Source organism: Centruroides vittatus, unplaced genomic scaffold, assembly GCF_030686945.1.
Source record: "Centruroides vittatus isolate TY-2023 unplaced genomic scaffold, ASM3068694v2 contig_965, whole genome shotgun sequence".
Classification (NCBI taxonomy): domain Eukaryota; kingdom Metazoa; phylum Arthropoda; class Arachnida; order Scorpiones; family Buthidae; genus Centruroides; species Centruroides vittatus.
The window spans coordinates 104,748-112,572 of NW_027122641.1; positions in this window are offsets into that span (position 1 = coordinate 104,748).

The following is a 7,825-nucleotide window of genomic DNA, read 5'->3' on the forward strand; positions in this document are numbered from 1 at the left end:
TTGTTACTTTTCAATCTAAACAGCTTTAAGAATGATTTTGTTAATTGAATTGAATAGTCAATGTCTGAATTTATATTCTCAATTTTATTTTACTTGTATATAGTACACAATACATAAGAATTTTGTTGTAAAAACCCCATTTTCTTAATTAAATAAAATTAGCTTGATCAATAAAAAGTCGGCTAATCTCTGTAGAAGTAAAAAGCGACAATTCTGATTCGAAATCCGAATACCGATCTAAAGTATAAATAAAACAAAAAACAAATATCAAACATTTTAAAAATATTTTCTTATCAACTTATGCCAAAATAAATTAACTACAATTCAAAATCGAAACAAAAAATAAAAAAAACACTGAATAAGAAGAACATAAACTTCTAGACCGGTGTTTCTCAACGTGGGGCGCACGCCCCATTGGGGACAATTTGAATATTTTGGAAGGCAATGCGCAAATAATTAATGTTTGTTACATTTTTTTTTTTTGTTAAAAAAATCGCGTTTGTCGAAAATATTTTTCGATATGGCAACGCTGAGTTGCTGAGAAAAAGATGCCAACACTAGTGCAAATGTCAACAAGACGTGTTGAGTAGAGTCGATAGATATACTGGTCCTTGCGCTGCCAATAGCTGTAATACTACTATTCTGGCTTAATAAATACTTCTGTCACTTCGAACGGTTCGATCGCGCGTAGTCCGAAGTTTGGCTGGAGCGTAGGGAGACTCAGTTGTAAACATTCGAAATTCTTTTAATATATGAAATTTTGTCGTTTTTAAATCAGATATTTCTTTTCTCTTTTTTAAAGGAATGCTTATAAATACTATTGTAATCATGTTTTCAACTTTATTTATTCTTAAACGTCGTTAATATTTATATTTTTATTAACTGTCACTTTCACGATTTTAGATTTTAAATTCATTAGACTGTTTGTTGCTTACAATTTGTGTTCATTTTTAAATATTTTTGGGAGTTTTTGTGAAGGACAAGAAAACGTAATCAAAAAAATTTATACTTAAACCTGAATATACATTATTATGGGATGTCTTCGGGATTTCCGATAACGCTCTGAATCAGGAAGAAAAGGAAATGATGAGAATTATATACATTTAATTATGGAAATGTATAGAAATGTTAAATTGTGAGGTTAGCCGATTGGGTAGAAAGATGTCACGACAATCGAGCAGTCAAACGTTCGTGTGGGAGTGGAAAGACCCACTACGACAGGTTTTCCATCTTAAAACCGTTTAATAAAAATAGAAGTTTCTTACAACTTTCTTCTAAACTTGCAAAAAAATCAACTCTGGGAGCGAATAAAAAGTTTTTTCTCTTCTTTTGGTTGAGTGTTCAACGTTCGGTCTGAAGTTCTCTCGGTCCCTCGACGACGTCTACGTTTCGGTAGACGGCCCCTGGGCGTGCGGCACAGTTTCGAATCGAAGATTCGGGAGAAGGGTGAATCTGATAGAAACACGATATCTCTAGGAGCGATGGTTAGTTCGGGCGTCGACTAGTTGGTCGTTGTTGGCCCACACGGTGGCGAATTCTGATGGTGAGCACCATCAACCGGAAAACAAGAACCAAGAACGTCCTTGAAACGCGCCGTTTTATTAGTTTTTCCGCCAAAGTCGCCTCCCCATTGGTCTCATCGTTACCTGGTGACAATTCGAAACCCGGTGGAGGACGCGGGAGAGGTCAACGCAGAGCCGTAACTAGGGTATGGCCAATGTGGCCCCCGCCATAGACGCCAATTTAATAAAGGCACCAGCAAGAAGGTTTCGGAATAATAAGTATTCGAAATTAATAACACAAAAAAACTTTTATATTTATATTTATATAGTATTTATGATCTGTAATTTCTACGAACATATATTTCAAAAATAAACCGCCATTTTTATTGTTATTGAAATATATAAATTCTTTCTTTCTTTATCCTCGCGTTTTTCTATGTTTATATGGGGTCGGCGTTTCCTTCTCTAATGCGTTTCTTCCATTTTTCCCTATCGAGGGCTTCTCTCTTCAGTCCCCTCTGGTTCAAGTCTTCTTTCCAACGCATCTTTGGTCTTCTTCTTTTATTAACAATAAAATTGTTAATAAAAGGAAAGAGGAAAAGAAAATATTTCAATTTGTTAACAATTATAACAAATTGAAATATATAAATATGTATATGATATTTTATCAACAATAGTTTACTTCCGAGAACCTCTTTGCAGTAAATACGACCGCACGTATTTATCTATATTGTTACGATAGGTTCGGTGTTTACATTGCATGTGCATTGCACTATTAATGACCAAGACCAAAAGGCCAAGTATCGTATTTAAGTCCAAAATCCAAAACGAATTTATTTCTTTACTAGCATCTAAAGTTCGAAACAAAATTATAAATAATATAAAGAGAGCAAAATATTTTAGCATAATAATTGATAGTACTTCTAATATATCTCATAAAGAACAAGTATGCCAGATTATCAGATATGTCAAAATTGAAAATGAAATGGTAACTATCGAAGAGAGATTTGTTGATTTTGTACTATCAAAATGTAAAACAGGACAAAGACTTGCAATTGAAGTTTTACATAAGTTAAAAAATGATGGTTTAGATTTTAAAAACATAAGAGGACAAGGATACGATAACGGAGCAAACATGGCTGGAATATATTGATATAATGGCATGCAAGCGCATATAGCACGATTAAACGATCTTGCCAAATTTGTTCCTTGTGCCGTGCATTCGCCTAATTTCATTGGAGTGCACGCAGTAAACATTATCATGGAGATGGTTTCATTTTTTTGGATAATCCAGAAATTGTTTAATTTTTTGCTTCTTCTAACCGAAGATGGGAAAAATTACAACATTACTAAAGACACTTAAAGGACATAGCGACACGAGATGGTGCTCTAAATCACGTTCAGTAGATGGAAATTGTATAGATTAATCCCCATGGAATTTCGGGACTTTTAGTATATATCTGAACTCAGGGAGCCGAGACGAGTTCAACGGTACCCTCGTAGAATGCATTGTTAAAGGCAAGAAATCGTAAATATGACAACTTTCTTATTTTTCGTCTCCGGTCCAAAAGTAGGGTATCGTTGAACTCGTCTCGGTTCCCTGAGTTTAGATATATACTCAAAGTCCCGAAATTCCATGGGGAGTTCTATACAACAGCCGCAAGTCATTTAAAATATCAAATTAACGAAGTTATTCGCATTTTTCACCGGATGTTCGCCCTCTGGTGTTTAAAAGCAAAACTATTCTATCTGGGTCGTTTGATTCATTCTTGTGTATCAGGTAGTCGGTTATATTTATGAGCTTCTCTGAATTCTGAAAGAGTGGATTAGACTGTTAAAGAAATATCGGAATATTGTTCATTTGGAGATGGTGTCGCTACAGCTAGAATTATTATTGGACATATTGAATCATACAATTTTATTTTTATGTTAATTATGTGGGAAAATATTTTAGCCAAAATAAATGTTGTAAATAACCAGTTACAGAATAAATCACAAGACATTTTTCGCTCTCTTGAATTATTAAATGGACTAGTATCTTTTTTCAACATTTTAAAAATAATCGGTATGATATTATTATGTTGGAATGCAAACAAAAATGTAAAGAGTTGGGAATTGATTCAATACCTAAGATGAAGCGAAAACGCAAAAGAAAACCGTTACCTGGAGAAACAGAAGGAACTATACTTTCAAGTCAGAATGAATTAAAACATTTGTTTTATGAAGTTGTTGACAATATTATATCCCAACTAGGTGACCGATTTAAAAATATGCGTTCAATATCATAGATTTTTAATTTTTTAAATGGGAAAAATTTGGTTACCATGCCATTAGTAGATTTTTAAAAGCTGCAGCCGACTGTTGAATTGTATATAGTGCAATTGGATGCTTTCAAAGTCAAGCAAAAATAATATTTAAAAATTTGATATCTTTACACCATTTACATATATTACAGGGAATGGTCAAGTGGAATCTCTGTGAGTCTTATCCAGTGGTGATATTCGAAATATTTAACAAAGGGTTCGGCTAGAAATAAATACAATATCTTTTCTTGCAATATATCCAGGGCCGGATTTACCAATCCAGGGGCCCTGGGCACAAATTCGGTGGGGTCCCCCCTTTAAGAGTAGGCAAATTTGATGATTTAAAAAATTTACACAAAATACTGTACTTTCAATTAGATTTGAACTAGGAAGTTGTAAATTTCATTTAAAAATAAGGTTATTGTAAACATACATATATTTTATTGTGTAAAACTAATTATTTTAATTTAACTGAAAAATACCTATGTGAAATTTTTTCCCGAAATTTTCCGATGTTTCCTAGGTTATTTTCCGGGTTTGGTTTTCTCTGCCTGTTGCCCTCATGATTAAGCCACACTAGGCTGTCGCGGTAATAGAAAAAAAATTATGTTTAAACATAATTTTTTTTTTAGTTTTGTGGGGGCCCCTATTTTGTGGGGGCCCCTATTTTGTGAGGGCCCTGGGCACAGGCCCCAAATTCGGCCGGATGGCCGAGACAATCAACAAAGACAATCTGCAAAAACCCAAAGTTATTTGTATGGTCATAATATTGATTTAATCAACAAAATTAATCCTTGGAACTTTGTTAATAACAATATACACGTTATTTAATATCTAGGTCTATTGTAATACCTACATTCATTTTGTATTGAATAAAAAAGCAAAAATGTATTTTGTTACTTGTGAAGCATTAGTATTATTCTTTTTAAACTTTAGTTTTGTATAAGAAACATATTTATAACAAAAAAAAAAAAAATTTCTTCTTTACTCGGGAAATATCACGGAAAAACATTTATTTTTTATTGTTTCATGTTTATTTGCCTATTTTTTTATTTTTCATATTTTTTTCATGTTTATTTGCCTGAAGAGTAGCCATGAGGTAAAGTAACGATTTAATTGCTTATAGAATACTTTTTCTCTAATTAGTTTTCTCCTAGGAGTGAATTGCGGCGTGTTATGTAGAATAAGTTTACAGGCGTAATTAAATTAATTAATTTGATTTTGAATAGCACCATATTAACAATCGTACAAGTTTATTAACCGTTGTTTGAGTTTTGCGGCGCATTCGTTTCTCTAAGATTGCGTTTCTGACATAAACAGCAACATGTTACAGAGCGGTAGTGAATCAAGTTTCTCGATGGTGACGTCATGTGCACAACGATTAAAAGAGAAACCTACTGCGCACGCAAAATGAGCACCCCCTGGGTGTACTAGACCAGACTAGACGTTCGCGGTGCCACAGTTTATAACTTCGTTAAATTTCTTCTGATTTTAATTTGTAAGTAAAATTTTATTATTTTTATTAATCATGAATTGCAAAAAGGCAAATGAAAAGCAACAGAAAACTAAAAAAAAAAAAAATGACTAGAATCACAATGGAACTGAAAAAAAAGATTGTTGAGAAATATGAAGGTGGTATGGGTGTTCGAGATTTAACTGTTGCATACCGTATTCCGAGAACGACGATATCGACAATCGTGAAAAATGAAGACATTATTAAATCTGCTAACGTTGCGAGAAGAGTTTAATCACTTTCTAAACAGATTATTAATATTAGGGAGAGTTTGATTCGATTTGATTTTGATTTAATGATTTAAATAATATAATACAATATACTGTAATAACTTTAAAAATGTATAATAAAATTTATTTTTTTATTAATGTGCTCAAACAGTGTTTAAATTATTTCACACCCCATTAATATATCATATCAAGAGGGTTTTTTTTACATGAGAACGGATTAATTATTTTTACATTACTTCTTATGGGAAAGGTTGGTTTGGTATACGTCCTATTCGGTATAAGTCCAAACATCAGGAACGGATTAACGTCGTATACCGAGGTTCCACTGTAATTATTATTTTTGTTTTGTTACCAGTAACATACCAATAAAGGGTTAAATATTTATTTAATTTTGACATTTAAAAGTGATATTATTAACTTCATAACATTGTTGATAAGCAGCAGTATATATGTTGGAGTCATTTGCCTGTGTAACTAACAAGTGAGTGAAATCCATGATAGTCAAAAAAAAGGTTATTTATAAAGATATATTTTAAATTATTTACCGTATATATAGTTGAAAAATATATTGAATGTCATTAGATAATTTTTTTTAGAATAGCATTTTTTTTTTTAATAAAAATTAAAAAGAAGCCATTTTTATTCTTGGCCATAGGCGTCCAAAATCCTAGTTACGGCTCTGATAATTAGTGATGATATGGAGGCTAAAAGAACGACATGTTAATGATATTTTAAACCTATATAAATAAAGGACAAGTGTAGTAGGCCATCAATAAATTTTCATTCATATTCTACTTTTGATAATGCAGAATCTTATATAAATTACCAAACTATGTAGAGCCAATGTGAGTGTCATAAGAAACGCAATTTCTCATGTCAAAAATACAAAACTATTTTATCCCAAATACTATTTCTTACTATACTAAATTAAGTAAAATTGTATAGCACACTTTATGTAGTGTTAAAGTTAATAAATTATTAAAAAAAAAAAAAAAAACAGTTTGATCTTTATCTGGATTAAATTTCTATGGCTATTTAAATGTATCAGAGGATAAGCTATGGTTTTCCTAATTATGTTGTCATACATATGTAATAAAACAAAAGAGTAAAAAGTAAATTTATTTACTTATTTTACTATTACCTATTTATTAGCGAGGTTAAGACCGAAGTTTTAAACGCGAAAACGTGTACGTCGGACGCTCAGCGCCGCTTTCCTGTAAGCATAGAAGTTTGACAATAGTGTTTGGAAAGTCAGTGGAATCATGCTCGACATTCCAAACGCCATTGTCAAACTTCTAGGCTTACAGGAAAGCGGCGCTGAACGTCCGACGTACACGTTTTCGCGTTTAAAACTTCGGCCTCAACCTCGCTATTAAACAGATATATTACATAAGGACATTATGTACGAAACTTTCATTCACAATATGTAGCAATATAACAGTTTTTAACATTATAAAAGAGTTTCTTGTCTTGAAAATTGTTGAAACTATCTCAACAATTGTATTTGATTTATAAAAGAAATTAATAAGATAATGATTTTAAATTACAGATGAAGATGTAGATAAATCGAAAATAGTTATATATTCGATTTAATTTCTCCAGGTTTTAAATAGAGATCCGTTTAAAACTGTTAAAATTAATATTTCAAATACTATAGTAGAGATAACAGAGACTTGTCACAATTCTACTGGTAGCATTAAAATGACAGAAGATTGCATTTCGATAATAGAAATGTCATTTTTATGTTACCAGTAGCAGTGTGATAAATCTTTGTTATTTCTACTATAGTATTTGAAATATTAATTTTAACAGTTTTAAACGGATCTCTATTTAAAACCTGGATAAATTAAATCGAATATATAACTATTTTCGATTTATCTACATCTTCATCTGTAATTTAAAATCATTATCTTATTAATTTCTTTTATAAATCAAATACAATTTTTCTTTCTTTATACATGATATAAAATTAAAAATGTAATTACGAATAGGAGTTTTTGACAGAACAGTAGAAAAAGTTATAAAAGTGCTTGTAAACGGGAAAACTACCTACTAACCAAATACAGATAACCCCGTATAACACGGTGCTTTTATATCACAGATTCACTTTAACAGGGTTCGAGAATTGGGTAAAACCCTCGTAATTTCAAATTAGATACAATTGTATACAACCCTGGTACAACATTTCATGTTTTTAAGTGCGAAGGTTACCTCATTGGACAATTTTCATTCGAGCGCGTACATACTATCAGATTTTCCTGCATAATTTTCGTGAAC